The 23,154-nt window shown below is 40.3% G+C and overlaps 1 protein-coding gene across 1 annotated transcript in view; it reads left to right on the forward strand.

Annotated features, from left to right (window-relative positions):
* Positions 1-17,387: 17,387 nt before the first annotated feature.
* The window catches only part of LOC134566096 (TNFAIP3-interacting protein 3-like), a 34,241-nt gene continuing 28,474 nt past the window's right edge, over positions 17,388-23,154 (forward strand). The window contains exon 1 of the mRNA XM_063425805.1: positions 17,388-17,432. The gene's annotated coding sequence lies outside the window, so the exon portion shown is untranslated. The remainder of the gene's footprint in view (positions 17,433-23,154) is intronic.

Genomic DNA, 23,154 nt, shown 5'->3' on the forward strand with positions numbered 1-23,154 from the left:
GACAGTTAAAATAAGAAACATGCAATTATTAGTAGTTTTAAATAATTTTCTTAAGTCCCTAAAATCAAGTTTATTCTGCAGGATGTGCAATTAAGTTGATCTACACTAACTTCTTGTTCATGCTGGACAGTATCTCATACACAAGTGTTATGGACGCATTGAGCACATTTGGAAGCTTTTATAGTTACAAATATTTATACAGCACCAACATATTTTGCAGCGCTGTACAATAGGCAGAATAAGACAAACAACCTTTGCTATAAGAAAAATAAAAAAAACCATACATACACTTGTCCGCCTTCTCTTTTTTGGTTCCTTCCATAACATTCACTTTTTCTCCCTCCACGTTATAGCATCTCTGCTTCAACTTCATCTTCCTCTATAATGTAGCACTCCTGTAACTGTCTCAACTACCTTTTCTTATTATTTTTTTATTTCCCGCGTTTTAACTCCTCTTGTGTGTGTCCATGTGTGTGCTTCATGCACTCTATTCAACTTCATTTATTTTTTTAATTTTTCATTAGCTTGTTTATGGGTCTCCTTCCCTCTAGCCTATAAAAGTATGCTTTTTATTACTACTATGTGAACCAAGGGCTCCAGATATATGTATCCTTTATTTAACCGTGTTGCACGTACTTACTCAACTGTTTAATAAATCATGACAATTATTATTAGAAAATAATTTATATTGTTGTGCTGTTTGTGCAATTGTTATTGTTTGTGAAAATAATTACATTGCTTGATTCTGAATATTTGGATGGATGTTTTTACCCCTTTTCTTTTTGTTCCCCCTTTTTTGTATCCCCCTTTTCATATTTTTTTAAATGCTTGTAAATTAATATTTAGAAAAAAAACAGTTGAAAACAGTAGAAAATAATATAATTTTACATGAACATGTGAATAAAATACAATTTACATGAATAAAATAAAATATTCATGTTAAGCTCGAATAGATCCCAAAATGTGCTTCTATAATTAAATATTCCTATAGTTGGTGAGCTCAGGCTAATAACTCACCAAACTAGGGATTTACCGAACATGGGTGTTCAATGCCATAAAGTCTTGCTGATATATATTTGAGTGAGTATAGTTATTTAGTTAGCCTTTCTACAATATTTGCTGTCAATATATTTTTTTAATATTCGATCGTTAAATACTGGAGCACTTTTTGTCTGGAAAAAAAATAGCAATAATATGTATTTCAAACAATAGTTAGCATATATAACATATCAGAGCACAGTAATTTTCTATATATTGCTTTACCGACAAATGTAAAATAAAATTATGTAAATGTACAACAAATGTTGCAGGGGATCTGTGTGTGTGGTCCAGGGAGAAGGTGAAACTCCTCGCTGCTGCAATCCTCGTGCTGTTACAACCACAAGCCACTTTGACATCACCATGTTTCACTCGTTATTCCCAGGCTTTTTCAAGATAGAAAGGCGGCAGCATCCCACTACATCTATTTATACCTTAAACTTCCAATTGTATAAGTGTCCTCTTAAAGTTAAAGTCATGTGTCGGTCTTCGTATGTACAGAGATGGAGATTTAATTAATTTCAGTTTGGAATCTAGACATATGGGTGGTATGTTATGTTATTTAAAGAAATTAGCTTCAGATAAACAGTTTTTACTGCATAACAATATAGTTTTACATATTCACAAAAATTAACAAAACATAATTTGGTTCAGTGTAAATAGATTGCGCCAAGCATAAGGATAATACAATCAGCAGTACAGCTTACTAAAAATTGCAGCAGAATGTAAAAAATAATATCTGCATTGGAGCATGAGGCGCACATAATAGAGTAAATACAGGTAAATCATATATTTCTAAAATAAAGATATTTATATGGCAATCTTTACCAATATCTGAAATGGCAATGTAATGCTGACAGAGAAATTGCAGAGTTCATTCACTCCCCTCTACTTGAAACTTACTTTATTGTTTTGAAGCTTACATAGTTACATAGTTACACAGTTACATAGTTACATAGCTGAAAAGAGACTTGCGTCCATCAAGTTCAGCCTTCCTCACATATGCTTTTGCTGTTGATCCAAAAGAAGGCAAAAAACCCAGTCTGAAGCGCTTCCAATTTTGCAACAAACTAGGAAAAAATTCCTTCTTGACCCCAAAATAGCAGTCAGATGTCTCCTTGGATCAAGCAGCTATTACCCCACTAATTAGAAATTGTATCCCTGTATGTTATGTTTTTGCAAGTATTTATCCAATTGCAACTTAAACATCTGTATAGACTCTGACAAAACCACCTCTTCCGGCAATGAATTCCATATCCTTATTGCTCTTACTGTAAAAAAAACTTTTCTTTGCCTTAGATGAAATCTCCTTTCTTCAAGCCTAAATGTGTGACCTCGTGTCCTATGTATAGCCCTGTTTATGAATAGATTTCCAGATAATGGTTTGTACTGGCCCCGAATATATTTGTATAATGTTATCATATCCCCTCTAAGGCGCCGTTTTTCCAAACTGAAGAGATTTACATTTTTTAACCTTTCTTCATAACTAAAATGCTCCATTCCTTTTATCAATTTTGTAGCTCGTCTCTGCACTTTTTCTAGTGCCATGATATCCTTCTTTAGAACAGGTGCCCAAAATTGCACAGCATATTCAAGGTGTGGTCTTACCAGCGATTTATAAAGAGGCAAAATTATATTTTCATCTCGAGAATGTATGCCCCTATTTATACATGACAAAACCTTACTGGCCTTAGCAACGGCAGATTGACATTGCATATTGCTACCTAATTTGTTGTCTATAACAATTCCCAAATCCTTCTTGTGTGTGGTTATCCCTAGTTCACTACCATTTAGGGTGTAAATTGCTTGTGCATTCTTAACCCCGAAGTGCATAACTTTGCATTTTTCTACATTAAATTTCATCTGCCATTTTAGTGCCCAGTTCCCCAATCTATCCAAATCCCTCTAAAGCAAGGCAATATCCTGCTCACATTTTATTACTTTACAAAGTTTTGTGTCATCTGCAAACACTGATACATGGCTTTCAATGCCCATTTCAAGATCATTTATAAATATGTTAAATAGAAGCGGTCCCAAAACAGAACCCTGAGGGACACCACTTACCACTTTTGTCCAGCTTGAAAATTTACCATTTATGACAACTCGCTGTACTCTATCCTTAAGCCAATGTTCTACCCAAGAACAAGAATATTCATCTAGACCAATTTCTTTTAGTTTGAAGACTAACCTATTGTGAGGAACCGTATCAAATGCCTTGGCAAAATCCAAGTAGATCACATCCACTGCAACACACTGATCTATATTTCTACTTACTTCTGCTTATATTTTTAGCAAATAAAATACATAATATTATTATGTTATTATTATTTTATTATTTATATAGCGCCTTTAGATTCCGTAGCGCTGTACAATGTATCACTAGTCACTACTGTCAGATAGTTTTATTTGTATAAAGGCTGTAAATAATTTGAGGATGAGTGAGGCTTTATAGAGTAAATTTAACTTCAATAAATGAAAATTCCCCCTTGCCACTCCTAGCCACAAATTCCTTTAAATAACTGTGGTTTTTCTACTCTTTAGGGCCAGTTTTACATCCACCCCTGCAAGAAGCCCCATTTCATTGTACTCGGCTCAACCCACCCACCCTGGTTCCTTGTACCTATATAGCTGTTTGGAACCACAGCCAATCACCTCCTTATTACCTTCACATGCTATCAGCTGCTGCAGTTACACTATTAACTCTCTATGCCCTCTCAAACAAATTCCTCTGTTACCTTTTGTCTCATCTCCACTTTTTAACCTTTAGAATGTAAGCTCACGGGCAGGGCCCTCTACCTGTTGTATCGGTCTGTTCTTATTGTATTGTATTACTTACTGTATTGTCGCTGCGGAATATGTTTGGCGCTTTATAAATACCAGTAATAAATAAATACCAGTAATAAATAAAAAATGAAAATAAAAACATTTTACACAATTTAGGTAGTGAAGTGTTTCATAGGTTCTCGATAATACGTTAGCTTTTTGAATCATTTTCCAATTGTAATGTAATGTAAACAAAAAAGGTAATTACTTAAAATAACTTAATTAGTAGAAAAGAGTCTCTTTTGCAAAGGAGAAAGCAGAGCTTCAACAGTGTACAATTTATTCAGGGTGGCTGTTTTGGACCCTAGAAATATGCAGAGATCTTTCTTACTAATTGAAAGCAAAACTAGCATGGGAGTCAAGTGATTAGTCCCAACTCAGAGATTAAAAGGACTCTCCAACCACCATCACCACAACAGCCTATTGTGGTGGTTATCATGCCAGGAGGCTATAGAAGAAATATAATTGCAAATAATTTTCAATGAGTTTTGGGAAAAAAATAGACCAGGGGAATTTCCCCAGCACTACCCTCTCTGCTGAAGGAGTCGTGATATAGAAGTTTAGTTCCTCAATACCTGTCATAAACACTTGTAAGGTAGGAGCATGCCATGCATCGTATACTATTTGTCAAAGCAAACCATGTGCTAACACTGTGCAAAGTGCTAAACATACAAATTCATCTTAATTCTTGACTACAAACTAGTCATTGTGCAATAATAACATTGCAATAAGTGGGCTATTTATTAAAGTGTGACATTTTAGGAATTTAATATAAATTTAATTTTATAGGCTAAAATAGGCAACGAGAAAAAAGCGAAAGGTATTGCAGCCTAATTTAATTTGAATTCACTTTAAAACCCTTAACATTTCTTACTTTCTAGAACTAAAATGAATGTCCTTACTTTTGATTTGTTAAACAGTTATCAACTGTTAATATTAGTACATGTTATCATTCACTTTTTTTGCATGTGAGCTCACTGATGTTGGTGTAATTTTCTAACTGGTCATTTTTTTCTACCAATTAGAATTTTTGTAAATTCCCAAAAAAATTTTACATAATATTAGTAGTACTGGTACTGATATTGGTGGAGCATATCCTGCCTGAATCCTGCACCTCTGCTTTAGATTGCTGTTTTTGGTGGGTTTTTTTTGGGGTTGTGCAGGCTAGTATATTGATTTATGAAATGTTTCTACTTAACCTTTTTGATTTTATTATATGCTGTATAATAATAATATACAGTTCCGTACTCAGTGACAAAAGTGGTGTTCTACTCAGAAAGCAACTACATATTAGACTATTGTTTTTTGTCAGTCTTCCTTTTTAGAGGCAGGTGAATAGTACAGTACAAAAAAAAATAAAAGGAGTTATGGCAGTTATACACGTGCATATCAAAATCACAATGAAAGAAACTCCTAGTTAAATTAGCTTCTGTTTTAAAATAATATATTAACTGTGTAAGAAAGCATCTCATACACAAATTTTGATAAACAAACAAAGATATACCAGAGGGGGGTTCCAACCATGACCACTTGTTCCAGCTAGAATATTAGTGGGGAGATTGGCTGCTTCTCCCTCAGTCCCTCCCTTGTAGGCCGCTTGTTGGACCCCAAGAAGCTTTAAAGTGGTGCCTAGCTAGATACCAGTCACTCTTGTACGAGTAGTATTGATTTAGTCAAGTATGAAGTCGATATAATAAGGCAAATATGATTTCTTACACAGAGTTCACGTGAAGAGCGACCGATCAGTATGGCGCCCCCTTTCCAGCGCTTTTGAAATGGGGTTTCAATTGTTCATAAACAAAGATAAAAATACAAATAATAGTATAGTATTGCAACACTATAAATTACTATATAGTTATCAGTTGCACTCACAAGACATTTGAAGATATAGTGCCTCAAAGCCTCCCTGGGACTTCCCAAGAGGCTACTAGTATACCTCCTTCGTTTAAGGTCTCCACAAGAATACTCTGGAACACCAGGTGTGAATTTAAAAAAAAATGTATTCCAATGAACATTTAAGAGTAAAAATAGGTCCTACACATTTTGCCCTGTAACTTTAGACTCCCTCAGGGACCACATAAAATCAAAGCAAATAAATGCCATAAACATACATGCATTTTAGATGACTTGCTAATAACAATTTTGCAACTAAAGACTAAATTAGAAAGAGAACAATGTGCATTCATTACACAGACTCAATTCTAAACACATTTATTGTAGTTTAAAGATGCATTACTGTGAGAATTATTGCTGTTGAGCAACAATATAGAGCTCCTAGCAAAGATGGACATTGGGAGAGAAAACAGAGACAGTCTCTCCTAAATAGGGGTACTTGCAAGGTTTCTTCTCTGGTGGAGGCAACTTTCATAGTTGAAAATCTAAGCAAAATTCAGTTATTTTAACCAAACCTTGTCAATCCAGACTGCATTCGGTCTTTCGTGAATAACCATGTAAATCCTCAATTGCTGTGCATGTGGTTGAAATTCATGTCATTTTTAAATGTACATAGTAATGTTATAGTGATGGAGGAATAATCTTTCATCCATACATTCTACTAATTAAATATTGAATTTTAAGCACTGTCTAAAAAATCCGATGCTGAAAATACTTTTATAATGTCATGCTTGCGCTGGCCCCAAAATGCTGCTTGAGGCAATACTTCTGATTTCACTATGATGACAACTATGATGACAACAGAATAAGCAAAATATATAATGATATATCAACAATTAAAACTTAAATAAAAGCATGGCAGTTTCTAGCGACAGAGCATAGCAAGCCATTTTTTCTGGGATTTCCCTTTGCCCCAGCATTATTATTTTACTCTGCAGAGAAACACATTTCTTTGTCAGAACTTCATTACCTCTAATACTCTGCAGAGAGTTTTAGTGCCACTGTCCATCTTCTAACATTAAAGAAATGCATTTGTTAACAGAATCCTAATGTGAATAACATAATATGCATATTGTTTTACCTTAGTGTGTCAGCCGGGGTCTTTTAGATTTTTATCCCAACTTTTAATCCAAAAATGTATTTAATAAATTAACTTACAGGAATTTACAGGAAATCCAGTAAAAAAAAAGACTGTTGTCTGCAGCCCAGTTCACTTCTGCTGATGTTAAATGTTTGACATCTTTATACGTGAGGACATTGAATGTCAAGAACTGAGTCCAATCCAATTCTGGACACAGAAACACCCTCTAGTGACTGTCCGTGTAACAGCCACTGTAGGTGGTTTAGCCCCATAATGTGAGCATTGTCATATCTCCCAAAGGCAATTTTTTTTTTTTATTCTTTATTTTGTCGTGCATAGATTAGACAAATTACAGTAACGCCAGCAATGCCACACCAGCTTATGCCAGAGTTTCCACAATCATAGAAAGACAGTTGTAAGGCATGGATAAACTGTGCACATTTTTAAATTTAATAAGAGTTAACAGTTGTGTGGAGCAAGTTATAGCGTGCGTGTGAAAGGCTGTATAAGCTTATCCACTGAGTGGGTTATTAAGAGCGTAGTAGTCGTTAAGTGAGTGAGTGAGTTAACATTTCTGATTAGGCAAACATTTAACTAAACCACCTGTCCAGGTGAAGATTATTGAGTAGTTTAAAGACACAGTAGAAAAGGGTATCAGACAGGTGAGATTATAATTTTTAAAGATTTAATCTCAGGTGGTACCCATGCTAACAATATGACATTTAGTGGCCATGCCCCACGAGACCCACCACACAAAGAGACAGAGGGGGTCAAAAGCCCCAAAACTGCTGTAGGGGTTGCAAGCCATGTGAGTGTCAGTGTGGTAGTCCCCTTGTGTGTAACTTGCATCTCAGCCGATTGCCGCTACATGCAGGATACAAATCCCAATGGCCTCTCACTTGTCTGCTTAGCCGATGCTTAGTGTGGTCCCGCTGCAAACTGGCTGTCAGTGTATGTTGCGGTTCCGGTAGGGCATGTTGAGAGGTGCCGTGTGGCAGTCCAGGTTTAGGATGTGGCTATCATTTTGCCTGTGCTGACCTGTCGTGCTTCCATTTCTTCCTCCTACTTCGGGCCTGATTCTGATCCAGAGCTGATGTCCTGTGGTGAGTCTCAGGAAGTATACGGTGTGACATGGCACAATAGTATGTGCTTGTGGCTGGCTGATGTAGGTGTCGGGTCAGGTTGTGCCAGTGAGCTGCTCTGAGTGCTATAAGTGAGGGGAGATCACTCACTGACCTCAGCTCCTGCGCACGTGGTCTCCGCCATCTTGGATTTACTGCCTGGGCTGCAGGTCGGGCTTGTAGTGTGTTTAGGCCTTGGTTGCATTGTAGAGGTTGGGGCCACCAGGATCACACCCTCGGTCCGGGGGGGGGGGGGGAACAGGGCCGGATCCATGTGAGTCTGGGCCCCAGGCTTGGTTGCATTGTAGAGGTTGGGGCCACCAGGATCACACCCTCGGTCCGGGGGGGGGGGGGAACAGGGCCGGATCCACGTGAGTCTGGGCCCCAGGCTGGGCACTGTTAGGCAGGATAGCAGATACCGGAGAAGGCCCCATCCGAGTCGGCAAAGATTTCTCCTCCAAGGGACTAATACTCATCGAGCCAGCCTTGCCATGGATCCAGTGCCCCCTGTGCACTGGGGGCCACTGCCAGGGCCGGATTTAGATGAAATAGGCCCTAGGCTATTCCACTTATGAGGCCCTTTCACCTCCCATTTTTACTTTTGTAAATTACATGAGAGACAATAAAATACATAATTACTGTGATATATATCAATATGTTAAATGAAACATGTTGTGATTGGTACTAACCTTTATAAAAAATGTGGCACGGATAATAAATAAAAAAAAAGGCGAGATGAGGAGAGGGGGGTGATTGTGAGAGGGAGGGGGTGATGAGGAGAGGGGGGTGATGAGGAGAGGGGGGTGATTGTGAGAGGGAGGGGGTGATGAGGAGAGGGGGGTGATTGTGAGAGGGAGGGGGGTGATGAGGAGAGGGAGGGTGATTGTGAGAGGGGGGTGATTGTGAGAGGGAGGGGGGTGATGAGGAGAGGGGGGGTGATGAGGAGGGGGGGTGATTGTAAGAGGTAGGGGGGTGATGAGGAGAGGTGGGGTGATTATGAGAGGGATGGGGGTGATGAGGAGAGGGGGTTGATTTTGAGAGGGAGGGAAGTGATGAGGAGAGGGGGGTGTGACTAAAAAAATTACCTTAAATCCCTGGTGGTCCAGTGAGGTCTGCCTGGTGGTCCTGTGGGGTCCCTGGTGGTCCGGTGGCCCTCATTTCCGGTCTGCAGCTCCGCAGAGCTGCAGACCATGGATCTCGTGAGACTCAATCAGAGCGTTGCCGTGGTAACCCGCGGCAACGCTCTGATTGGGCAGTGCACGCGAGATCCATGGTCTGCAGCTCTGCACATTGCGGAGCTGCAGACCGCCGGTCTCTGCGATCGCGGCAGGAGGGGCATTGCAGTCTGCCCCCTAGTAAGTGGCACCCGGGGCGGACCGCCCCCCCCACCCCACACCCCCCTCTTAGTTTGCCACTGGTCATATCATATGCGTAGAGTTTCTCCTTATTTTCGGTTCAGTGTTTTAGTGTTCACTGTTTTTAGAATAGTGTAATTTTAATTTTGCTAACAATTTGAATGTAGGCCCCTCTTGATCTTGAGGCCCTAGGCTGAAGCCTAGTTAGCCTATAGGAAAATCCGGCCCTGGCCACTGCTGTCGGTCGTGTATCGGTCGATTATCATAGTTATGGGGCTTAAAGATTGAGGGTATGCAGGAGATAATCTCCCTTGCGACCATCCAGCTCGGCGGTCCGGCCCCGCCCCCCAAAGGCAATGTTTTACATATGGTTAGCAAAAAGCAGGGGCACTGTCAGTGGCGTACGTACCGCGGTCGCAGGGGTCGCAGCTGCGACCGGGCCCGGTACTCCAGGGCCCCCATGACCGGGTAGCAGCTGCCACGCTTTGCGACCCCGGCCCGTGCGGCAAACCGCCGAGGCCGCATGTTAAGGTGTCCATCGGGTGGCCCATGGTGTCAGGGCCACCCGATGGACATGGATTGTAAGGGGGCCCGGTCTGCGCTGGGTGCTTTAAGAGCGCGACCGGGCCCCCTGTGATTACATCATCACTGCTGGGAGGAAGTGACCGCATGTCACTCCTCCCAGCTTACTGAGAGCCTGCGCGGGAGGAAACAGAAAGGAGGAGGGATTCAGAGTGGAAACTCTGACTCCCATCAGGCTGAGCCACCACTGGACCACAGGGACAGTCACACATGGTAGGAAACATTTTGTGTATTTGTGTCTCTGTATGTATGTCTGTATGTGTGTATGTATGTCTGTGTCTGTGTCTCTGTATGTGTGTATGTATGTCTGTGTCTGTGTCTCTGTATGTGTGCATGTATGTCTATGTCTGTGTATCTGTATGTGTGTATGTATGTCTGTGTCTCTGTATGTGTGTGTCTGTGTCTCTGTGTGTGTATATGTATGTATGTCTGTGTATGTATGTTTGTGTCTGTGTCTGTAGGTGTGTGTCTGTCTGTGTGTGTGTGTGTGTGTCCGTATGTATGTATGTGTCTCTGTGTGTATGTATGTCTGTGTCTTTGTCTGTGTGTGTGTGTGTATCTGTATGTATGTCTGTGTATGTATGTTTGTGTCTGTGTCTCTGTATGTGTGTATGATTGTGTGTCTGTGTCTCTGTATGTGTGTATGTGTGTGTCTGTGTATGTATGTGTGTGTCTGTGTCTCTGTATGTGTGTATGTATGTGTGTGTCTGTGTCTCTGTATGTATGTGTCTGCGTGTGTGTCTCTGTATGTATGTGTCTGCATGTGTGTATGTATGTATGTATGTGTCTGTCGGGGGTGTGTGTATGTGTTTGTGTCTGTATGTATGTGTCGGCGGGGGAGGGGCCCACAGTCAGGGGGGAGAGGGTCAGGGTAGGGGGGGGCCCACGGATCAGTTTCGCACCGGGGCCCCATGGAGTGTGTGTACGCCACTGGGCACTGTATACATTGAGATAAAGAGGTCTGGGTGCTTATAATATCTCTTTAATCTGTATGGATGCATTCAAGCATCTAGGAAGATAATTAGGGAAAGGCTATATCTATACAGAATTTTTACCCTGCATAGAAACAGCATAGTTCTTTACCTGGGTTCCTTATGTCTTCTGGCTTTTCTGCAAACGGAATGAAAATGGCAATTTAGGCATGGAAGTAAAAGGGGTGGAGTTCTATGAGTATTGAGCACATTACAGAAACTCTTTAAATGCAGCAATAGCAATGTCCTGCATTGTATAGATGTGTATTTATAAATGTGTATATGTGCGGAATTGGCTAATGTGCTCACAAGATCAAGCCATGATATAGCCATTAGTAGATACCTTATTCACAAAGTAGGTTGAGAAACAAACATATTTTTCTTAAGCCATTTTGTAAATGGGGAGTTACTGTTAGAGTGAGTGTCAGCTGACACTCTCAGCCCATCAGCGGCACCCCTGAAGAAGGAGATGGGCAAAGACTGTTGCAGAAGGAGATTGATAGGGCAATAGATTCAACACTTTGGGGTTAAGCTTGTGGACAGTTTAGGCCGTTTAGGCACCATAACAACTTAATCTAAATGAAGTTGTTATGGTTCTAGGAGGCCCAGAGGTGCACTCTTACCTTCAGGGGTTAAACTGTTCTTAAAAGGTTTAACCCCAAAGTAGCCTCCAGTGCCGATCAAAACTCCCCCCAGGAGGCATCTGACTTCTGAAACATACCTTTATCAAGCCAGTTTTGTGAATAGGGAGTCACTGATTGGCTAGAACAGAAACTCCATAATCCCTTATAATCACATGAAGTTTCCTCACGAAAACTGTTACTTGCTCCTCCACGGATATTGACAAAATACCATTGTCTTTTTATAAAACATGCCTCCAGTCTACCATTTATGTCCAAGTTGCAAGGAATCGCACTTGGTAATGTGCAATTGTAATTTCAGTCTTGTCAGTGTGATTGAAAAGAGGAACATGATATACATTATCATATTGACTTATTCAATTTAAAAATGACCTAATTTTTAATTTATGTAATATACAAAATTAAATAATTATGTAGAACAATTAGTGTAACGGACCCTCCGTCAATCGATGCTCCTAGTGCTCACTGAGGACTCCAAGCACTCCACCAGACACCATCAGCACCGCAGTCCCCATATCCAGCGTTACAGCTTGGCTGGGAACTCGCCGTCCTCTACCCACCTTGGACCTACGACAATGCTCCAGGTTCCAGTAGGTGAGCCTCTCCTCCAAGACAGAGTAGCAGGAACAAGCTCTAAAAAGAGCTTAGTGATTATAATCCCTGGGGAGTATAGTGATATAGCAATCCCCAGGGTAGATGCAGCCTTTCCCCCCACACATAAGACGAGGCTCTACGTTGAGGGTAAAACAGGAACTGAGCAGATCTGAGGGTTTATTGAACAGCTTGGTCTTTTATACAGTTTTCCCCACAAGGTTACCACCCACGTGGACCTTGTGGGGCACAGGGACACAGGAACAACAAGTCAATAAAAACATAGTTTTACATTCAGTCACTCCCATACAGTGTACACAATCCCTTCCCTCTGCCTGTAATATAATTATCGAAGACAATGGACTCACTCAATTAACTCTAAGCAAAAAAAACATACATTTTTACAAACCCCAAAAAGTACCCCAAAATACAACATATCCCCACATCCCCTGATATCCCCAATGTCATATCCCCTTATATCCCCGATCTGGATGAACAACATATCCAAAAATCACCCAGATTGGTTCAGGGGTTCAGGAATTTCCTGGAAGTCTTCTTTTTGACCCACCGTGCACATGGTCCCATGCCCAAAACAGTTCCATACACTCAAAGACAAAACACTGCTGGACAATTTAAGATGGCCACCGCCACATGTTTGAATCTGTTCCAGTTAAAAGTCCAAGGGGCAGAATCAGTACTTTTGAACCTGGGTTATCACAGGGCCCATAGTCCCAGGGTAGGAGGCTGGCAAACAGTCCTCTCCAAAAATCAGTGACGAAATTGCTTTCGTCACAATTAGCATGATGCTGTTTCTGTAATCAATTTAATCGAACTAACCACTCCTTTAAAGTATTACCAGGGGCATTGCTATGTGGCAAAAACATTTGCAAAAAGACCAGTGGCTTCAGCCCAAGAGTACATTTTATGACTTCTTCTGCATATATTGAATTGAGTCCCTCCTTAAATCACCCTAAATACTGATCTGTTTTATAAATCACAATGTGACGCCAAATCTTCAGTTTAATTTATCGTATTACATAAACCTATATTTATAAACTATATACTTGTTGATCAGCCCCAAATCATTGTGTATAAACCCTTGATCCCATTGCATTAAAACCCTGCACCCACACCAATACTCCTACACTGTGCTGTATAATTAACTCCAAATATTATACAAGGACACATGGGGGATGGGGAGGGGACTATATGGACACATGAAGGGCTGGAGGGTTTTATAGGGACACACAAATGGCTGGGAAGGGGTTATAGGGACACATGAAGGGCTGGGAGGGGGGGTAGTGAAACACATGGAGGGCTGTGAGAAAGGGCTAATAGGACACATGGAGGGTAGGGTGCACACATGGAGAGGCTCATGGGACACGTGAGGATGCTGTTGAGACACATGGGAGGACTAATAAGACATACAGGGCTGGGAGGGGGCTAATGGGATGCGTGGAGGGCTGGGAGGGGGTATAGGCAGGGCCGGTGATAGGATTTTGACGCCCCCTCCCACCCCCCCACCCCCCAAAATAAACAATGCATCTTCACCTCTGTGTCTCGTAGCCCTCTTTTGAATGTCTTACCCCCGTTAGTGTTGCATATCCACTCTCTTGAATGTCTTACCCCTTTGGCCCCTTTTGTGCCTTACACCCCCCTTTAGTGTGTCTCTTTTGTATTTCTTACTTCCCCGCCAGCCCCTTTCTGTCTCTTTCTTCCCTCCAGCCCCTATCTATCTCTCTTTTTCTCCCACATAGACATAGATACAGGCAAAAATGCATACATGCACAAATACACAAACATACAGACACACAACCATACAAGCACACAGACATAATTATTCAGGCACACAGTCACAAAGATATACAGACACACAGTCATAAAAGGCACACAATCAAACAAACACAGTCATACAATCTACACATACAGGTACATTGTCGTACAAACACAGACATACATTCATACACAGGCACACAGAGAAATACAGACACAGACATAAAGAAACATAGAGATAGGCATATAGAGACATACATACACAATGATACAGAGACATACATACACAGACAGTCATAAAGAGACATACAGACAAGGCATACAGAGACATACATACACAGACAAACAAAGAACCCTGCACACTGATACCGTGTAAATGCTCCGGCCATCCACAGTGGTGGATGCTCCGTGTCAGGCGGACATCGCTGGATCCACCAGTAAAGTCTTCAAAAGGAATAAACGCAGGCAACACTCCAATAGTAGGGATGGTATATTTATTGGTAGGTGAACCACCCCATAGAAAGTGTGACGTTTCAGCTCATGCAAAAAGGCTCTGCTGAGCCGAAACGTCGCACTTTCTTTGGGGTGGTTAACCTATCAATAAATATACCATCCTTACTATTGGAGTGTTGCCTGCGTTTATTCCTTTTGAATTCATACACAGTCATACAGAGACATACAGACTGTACAGACTGTATGTCTCTGTATGACGGTCTGTGTATGTACACAGGATGGCTAAAAGATAGATCCCCATCTGTCGTGCAACTTCAACAATGCTTTGAAAGCTGGGGCTCTACCGATTCCCCATGCTTGCAGGATTGTATTTAGCACGGAGCAGTATTTGTGTGTTTGACTGTAAGCATGTGTTTGTATGGAGTATGTTTGTATGATTTTAGGGGTGTGTTTGTATGTAGTATGTAATGCAAACATGCATTTATGTGTAGTGTTGGTTTTTGAATGCAGGTGAGTGTTTATATATAATTTTGGTGTCTGATACAGAGGTGTGTTTGTATGTAGTGTTGACATTTGAATGCAGGGGTGTGTTTGTATGTTGTGTTGACGTTTGCATGCAGGTGTTTATTTGTGTGTAGTGTTGGTGTTTGAATGCTGAGATATATGCACATATACATATACACATACACTGCCACACACGCACACACTGATACACATACACAAAGATACACACACTGACACACATTCAGATACACATATACACAAACTGATGCTCATTCAGATACACATATACACAAACTGATACACATACAGATACACACAAACACTGACAAACATACAGATAAACACATAACCCAATGATAGACATACACAAACACACAAAGACACACTGACAGACAGACATATACACACAGACACACTGACACACTGACAGACAGACATATACACACACAGACAGACAGACACATACACACACTGACACACTGACAGACATATACACACAGACACACTGACACACTGACAGACAGACATACACACACAGACACACTGACAGACAGACATATACACACAGAGACACACTGACAGACAGGTTCAGGAGGGTGGCTTACATGGGATCCAAAGTGCAGCCTGAGGTAGTTGGGAGTTGGAGGAGCTGGTCCCGCCCAGCCCCCCTCCTCTGTGCCTTCTCGTGCTCCAGTCTTCTTGGGAGGACTTCCTCCCATGCTGAGTTGAAGGTGGCCGGCTGTTGCTCCGCCCCTGCTGGGCGCCAGCCGTGCTGTGTGCTACAGAGGGAGCCCCCTCCACACAGTCCGCGGCACTGCAGTTGGTGCTCGGCCACGCTACAAGAAGTTACCGGCAGGAGAGGGGAGCTGTGCGCTTCCCTCCTGCCGGTCACCCGGACTTTTGCGCCCCCGGGCCGGTGCGCCCTAAGTGCCGCCTTATGGACGTGCCGGCCCTGGGTATAGGGACACATGGAGGACTGGGAGGGAGGGCTAATAGGACACATGGAGGGCTGGGAGGCTAATGGGACACATGGGAGGGCTACTGAGACACATGGGGAGGCTAATGAAATATATAAATATAGTGGTTCTGGTGTCTATAGCCCGTCCCTGTAGACTGAGCACTGTAAATGCTACCTTTTCAGGGAAAAGGTAGTGTTTACATTGCTGCCCAGGAACATCTCTAGTGACAGTCACTCAGACTGCCACTAGAGCTGCTTCCTAGTCCAGTGCTGCACAGTGTGCAGCGCCTATGTTGAGCATCTCCACTCTCTGCATGGAGGCCCTGAAAGCTCCCCATAGAGATGCATTGATGCAATGCATCTCTATGAGTAGATGCTGATTGGTGCGGTGAAGCACAGCGTTTTGCCACACATGCGCAATAGTCTCCCAATGCTTTCCTATGGGAATAATTTGGCATTCACTGAGATCATCCAGTTGTCAGCCAAGGTGAAGAGCACACTCTTGGAACTTCAAAATAAGCACGATAACGTCATTTTTTTTTTTTTTTTACTGCTGTGCAATAGCATACATTCACAATTTCAGTCCAATTATGAAACTTTCCTTAATATGTCAAGGTAGTTGTACTGAAGCATTGATTATATGCAAATGCATGTCTGCTTACAATGAATCCGCTCTTTTGTTTATTTTGAAGCCCTATGAGTGCTTTCTTTCACATTCGAGCAATAGTTTTCAGGTTTAAGGTTTTGGTTTTTTCCCGCTTCCATATCTGCACACTATGCTGGCGCGATGCATTAAGATGCTGGTATAGAATTATTTTCCAGGGCTGCTTTTCATTCTCAGTCCGACCCTGCCTAGCAACAACCCTAAATATTACTGTTACCATGTTCTGCTTCCATGCCTTTCTATCCATTAGTCCTGTAAATCTAAGTATAACGGGTACACATTTCAAGTGCATGTTTATTGAGGTTCTAAATATCTACTAAACAGTGATTTATGTATTCATTTGTATTTTGGTCATGGAGTGTCCCTTTAAATTCTAAACTCATTTAGAAATTCACTTTGAATTCTCAGCTATTATCACTTTAGTGAATAATTCTGTTCTAATTTTATAATTTCATATAAGAGATGGATTTGGAAAACATAAAAAAAAAAATATGTGTATGTAAAGGTAACATAATAGATTGGAAGGAAAATGCTGCCTCTAGCATAAGAATGTATATATGTTTTTGTTTGTTTGCTAACCAACATGTTCACTGCACAAATCCACAGTGTATTTACTCCTAACTTCCTTAACACTATCAGGATTGTTTTAATATATTATAGTTTCTCATGAGACGTACACTACACATGATTTATAAAGCAGATGGGTATATAACACAACCAGGAAATGGGAAATGTTATGACACTGGTGGAATCCACATCATTTTATGAGTAAAGCAATAAAAAAAGGCGTGACTGGTGTTGGGTTCATTAAAAAAGTGATTCGTCCACGTTCCTTTAGGACATATATAGTTTTGTCACCAGAAGAAATGTTTGGATTCTTTGTAAGAATTATCTGTCGAATATCGGCATGCAATAACTGTTCCAGATTTAAGGATAACCCTCAGGTGCTGAACAAGAATCTAAACCAATTCTATCCATCATTTGGTAGGTCATTTTTAAAATTGCAGCTTATCATAAATACTTATCTTTGTGTTTCTTAGCCTTTTCGACAGGAAACCATATTATATACATGACATTAAATTTGTGTAATTGAAAGTAGTTCCATGAACTAATTGTTATCTCAATAAATTAATTCTTTAAATCACCTTTATTGTAAATATCAGTATCAGAGGGGTTTTCTGCGCTGCAAAAAAAACATTGCAGATCAATTGAAACAGCATCAGGACTCAATTTTGGCTCTTGTTTATAAAGGCATGAACATTTTACATATAATCAGGGTTTTTCACTAAACAGGGAATTGTCTATAATTCACAAGGGAATTGCAAAATTTAGATCAAAATGGCTGAACTGGAAAAATATTAGTCAGATATATTTTTGTCTTAAAGGGACACTATAGTCACCAGAACAAATACAGCTTATTGTATTTGTTCTGGTGAGTATAATCACTCTCTCCAGGCTCCTTGCACTGTTTATTCAGATAAAATGCAATGTTTACATTACAGCACAGGGATACCTACACTGGCCACTCCTCAGATGGATACTCCTCAGATGACTTCCTGGGTTACAGCACTGCCATTCTGTGTCTCTACCCTCTTGATGGAGACACTGAACTTTCCTCATAGAGGAGATGCTGATTGACCAGGGCTGTATTTGGCTTGTGCTGGCTCTGCCCCCGATCTGCCTCCTTGACAGGCTCAGCCAATCCAGTGCTGTTCCATGTGAAAGCAGTGCAATTGGTATTGAGCAACACTTCTTTTTTTTGTAAATGAATGTTTTATTGACATTCAACAACAGCAGGAGTAAGTCAATAAGGAAGGACATACAGGTCCCCAATTAGTTGTCTTCCCTTCCTCTTTTCCTTCCCTTTTTTTTTAAATTTCTCATTCCTTTCTTTTACCCTTTCCTCTTCCCTCTCCTTCTTTCCAATTAGAGCAACACTTCTGTTGATGTCAGCCAAGCAGGCAGGTCAGGGCAGAGCCAGCAGCAGACTGGAGTAAAGGTAAGATTTTACTATATTTAGGGAGGCAAGCGGGGGCCAGACAGCTAGATTGTGTTTTTAATACAATAGGGTCAGGAATACATGTTTGTGCGTTTGTGTTCCTGACCCTATAGTGCTCCTTTAACTAATATAGCCGTAAAATGATCTACATTGCATAGCGAATAACATGAAGTTGATATACAATTTGTTCATATCTGATTTGAAACGTGATATAAACTATTATCTAAGCAGATGCAAAATGTAAAGACTGAAACTGCAGATATTTATTACATAAATAAATGTGATGTTGACATTTAAATACAGGTAAACCTCACTTAGTGACTCACTTGCACAAAAAGACTGCTTGGATCTACGACCAGCATTCTAGTGTAGGGATTCAAGGGATTCCCCAAGTTAGTGAGGTGGTCTAAGTTCAGGAAATTCCCCCTCCCCGAACATAGATTTTAGGGATTCCCTGCTCTAAAGAGCTGGTCTACGTTCAACGAATTTTACCCAGACTTAGATTCAAGGGATTCCCTGCGCTAGTGAGCTTGTTTATGTTCGGGGGAATTCCGTCGTACATAGACCTGCTCTCTAGCACATGCTCGCTAGGGCATCCTCACTTACCAAACAATTAGTTTTACGACCAAGTGAGGATCATCTGTAATGTATGTTATAGGCAAATCAAATTCTACATTACTGTTCTACCATCAGATTTGTGACACATATTACGACTATTATGACTTTATTAGTCACCATAGGTATTTTCACCTCACCAGATTAAATATTACAGTTCAGTTTTTCCCCTCTTCTTGTAGGGTTCACAATAGATGACTACATTAAATTGTTCTGGTAACACGCAGTCTATCAACTGACAAGTGAGGTGTAATGAACTGAAAACTAACTTTTATACCACAATAATGGATTTGGAAAAATGTTTCCAACTATTTTTAATGTTTTTTTTTTTCCTAACTTCTTTAGCATGAATTTGTGGGCTAGTTCTCAATGCACTAAAACTCACTGTTCAGTGAATAGAGCCCATATTTTACATGAAGAACACCCCATGATGAAGTTGACCCATTGCTGTATTTTGTTAATCATTATTCAGACAGTGCATAAAAATATGTCAAACAATCCCATACTTTCCAACATTTGAAATGATTAACCCCTTGACGACTGATGACGGTTCAGGACCGTCATCAGAAACATCCCCTTGAGGACCAATGACGGTCCTGAACCATCATAGCAGTCTTGGGGTACTTACCTGAACACCGTCAGTCCCCTGGCGGCGATCATCATTTCACTTGGTCCAAGGAGACTGCCTGTCTGCCCAGGCAGTCTCCCCGCGGCAGATCAGGACCCCGCACCCACGTGATCACTTGATCACATGGCCGCAATAGGTGCCTGTGTATCTGCCTGCAGGGGGACTGTCTGTGCTGACAGGCAGTCTCCCTGCATCTGTAAAATAAATAAAAAAAGTAAAATAAAATCAATCAGTGTAAAAAAAAATATATATATGTGTATATATCATATATATATATATATATATATATATATATATATATATATATATATATATATATATATATATATATATATATATATATATAATAGAAACATAGAAACATAGAAACATAGAATGTGATGGCAGATAAGAACCATTCGGCCCATCTAGTCTGCCCAATTTTCTAAACACTTTCATTAGTCCCTGGCCTTATAGTTAGGATAGCCTTATGCCTATCCCACGCATGCTTAAACTCCTTTACTGTGTTAACCTCTACCACTTCAGCTGGAAGGCTATTCCATGCATCCACTACCCTCTCAGTAAAGTAATACTTCCTGATATTATTTTTAAACCTTTGTCCCTCTAATTTAAGACTATGTCCTCTTGTTGTGGTAGTTTTTCTTCTTTTAAATATAGTCTCCTCCTTTACTGTGTTGATTCCCCTTATGTATTTAAATGTTTCTATCATATCCCCCCTGTCTCGTCTTTCCTACAAGCTATACATGTTAAGATCCTTTAACCTTTCCTGGTAAGTTTTATCCTGCAATCCATGAACCAGTTTAGTAGCCCTTCTCTGATGATATTATTGCTGTGATACATTTTACTGAAACACTAATATTTGTGTTCAGTGAATTCTCCCGAGTATAACAGTACATGTATAGAGGTTGTAGAGGTTTTATATTGTTTTTGAAAGTTACAGGGTCAAATATAAGGCTTGATTTTACTTTTTTTTTTGTGTGAAATTTGTCAGATTGGTTATGTTGCCTTTGAGAGCGTATGGTAGCCCAGGAATGAGAATTACCCCCATGATGACATACCATTTACAAAAGTAGGCAACCCAAGATATTGGAAATGGGGCATGTCCAGTCTTTTTAGTAGCCACTTAGTCACAAACACTGGCCAAAATTAGCGTTAAAATTAGTTTTTTGCATTTTTCCCACACAAATTGAACGCTAACTTTGGCCAGTGTTTGTGACTAAGTGGCTATAAAAAAGACTGGACATACCCCATTTGTAATACGTTGGATTGTCTACTTTTGCAAATGGTATACTATCATGGGGGTAATTCTCATCCCTGGGCTACAATACGGTCTCAAAGGCAACGTAACCAGTCTGACAAATTTCAATGTGTATAAACTGAAAAATGTGACATGCTATATTTGACCTTGAATTTTACAAAACACCATAAAACCTATACATGGGGGGTGCTGTTTTACTCGTGAGACATCACTGAATACAAGTATGTGTGTTTTATTGCAGTAACAGCTGACAGTATTATTAAGTTCACAGTTAAAATGTAATGCATAACTTAAAAAAAACTTAACACATTTGTTTATATTTTATTCATATTCAATTATATTTCATATATAAATATTTGATATGAAATGAATGCCCTGTTTCTCCTGAACAAAATGATATATAATAAGTGTGGGTGCAATTAATATGAAAGAGGTGAATTCTGGTTGAACAGACATAGCGTAAATTCAAAGTTTTGTTTACGTTTTGTTTTGATCACAACTTGTACAACTGCCTCAGTCCTTAAGGGGTTACAGGACTTTGTAGGCACTGTAACTATGTCATCTCTTTGAATTGGTTATAATGCAAATCAGTGTTAAACAGTTCTGAGCAGTTTCACAGTAAATAGGGGTCAGTGGTCACCCACAGCCCTGACCCTACTAGAGGTATGGTAAGGTAAAGATTACACACCTTCTGGCCATACAAATTCACAGTAATGGGTGCTGTGATAGGCTGAAAACAGCCCGCTGACACTTTCAGTCAGCCCCAGACACCAATTGCTTCTCACACTAATGCGTCCTTGTTATTCAAAGCAGTTTAGATGGGATGGGCTACTGGGGACTCCTGTTTAACAAGTAAACATTTAAAAACTATTTAATGCTGAATAGAAGAATGGCACAAGGGTATTCCAGACATTTTAACCACTTCAATAGGATGAAACAGTTACACTGCTTACAGTGTCTCTTTAAGGATATAGAATTTAGGGTGAGCGTTTACAGTTTAGGACGGTTGAGGGAATAGGCATAAGGCGTGTACAGCAAATGTCATTAGGGGATGCTCCTAGAAAAAAAATTGTAATTTTTTATTGAAAACTATACTTTGATAAGCATCATTTTTTTTCACTAAACATCTTTTTTTGTAATTACTAACTAAATACACAAATAAATTCAAACTATGTTTAAATGAGTGAAACACATTATTTACAAGACAAATTAACATCTTCATCTTTAATAAGATAGTGTGCCAGTACAAACTGGTATATTAGTGCAAGCATTGAACTAAATGGGGAGGGTAGAGTGGACAGTTGAACCTTGCATTAGAGTATGCCAGGTGTGCCTATCTTGCTAGGTGAATTAGAGTTATAAGATTTGGGAGTAATTTGTCTTACTAATGGCAGCCGTACCCATGGATTCTACATAATGTGGTCTTAAACTACCAGGAATACTTCTTAACACATACAAACAAACAAAATATGTGAACACAACCCCAGTGAGAAATAGTGATAATTTGTAAACCAAAACGGAACTTCCCTGTGTAGGGTAAAAGGTCCCCAAAGACTTCCTCTTGTCTTCAATACAAATGCATAATAGAATAGGGGATCATCTGCTAAATACAGATAAAATGGAAAAACATAGCGTTTAACTGTGTGGGAGTAAATGAAGGTGTGTGATTTACAATTGGCCACTCACAAATTTTCAGATGTTAAACAGCCTTGAATGGAATCTTTTTCTTCAATATCTTCACACTCCCATCAGTCAATCAGAATATTTGCTCAAAGAGAAAATATATGGAGAAAATAAAGTGCAATTCCAGAGTAAAGTAGAAAAAGAATTTAATAACTTACATATAAGTTAAAAACAATCAGCATATCACCACTGGGCGTCCTACGCGTTTCGTCCTATGATGGGACTTCCTCAGGGACTTGGTGCATCAGTAACAGCAAGAATGTGTATGAAAAAACATTCCCCCCCACCAGTTCTTATATATCCCCTCCCGGAGTTCATTATTCAATTATTCCCGGCCGGTGTTTCTTCTCCATTCGGGCGGCACTTCCTGCTTGGACGCGATGTCGTCATCACGCACGCACGCACTTTGCGTTCCACACGTGCGTTCCAAATACCCGGAAGTGTATGACGGTCATGAATCTTCAGTTCTCCCGGCGATGTATGGGCGGAATAGAGGCATATGAGGGGGAAAACAAGTTAAAAA

Source organism: Pelobates fuscus, chromosome 6 (genome assembly GCF_036172605.1).
Source record: "Pelobates fuscus isolate aPelFus1 chromosome 6, aPelFus1.pri, whole genome shotgun sequence".
Lineage (NCBI taxonomy): Eukaryota > Metazoa > Chordata > Amphibia > Anura > Pelobatidae > Pelobates > Pelobates fuscus.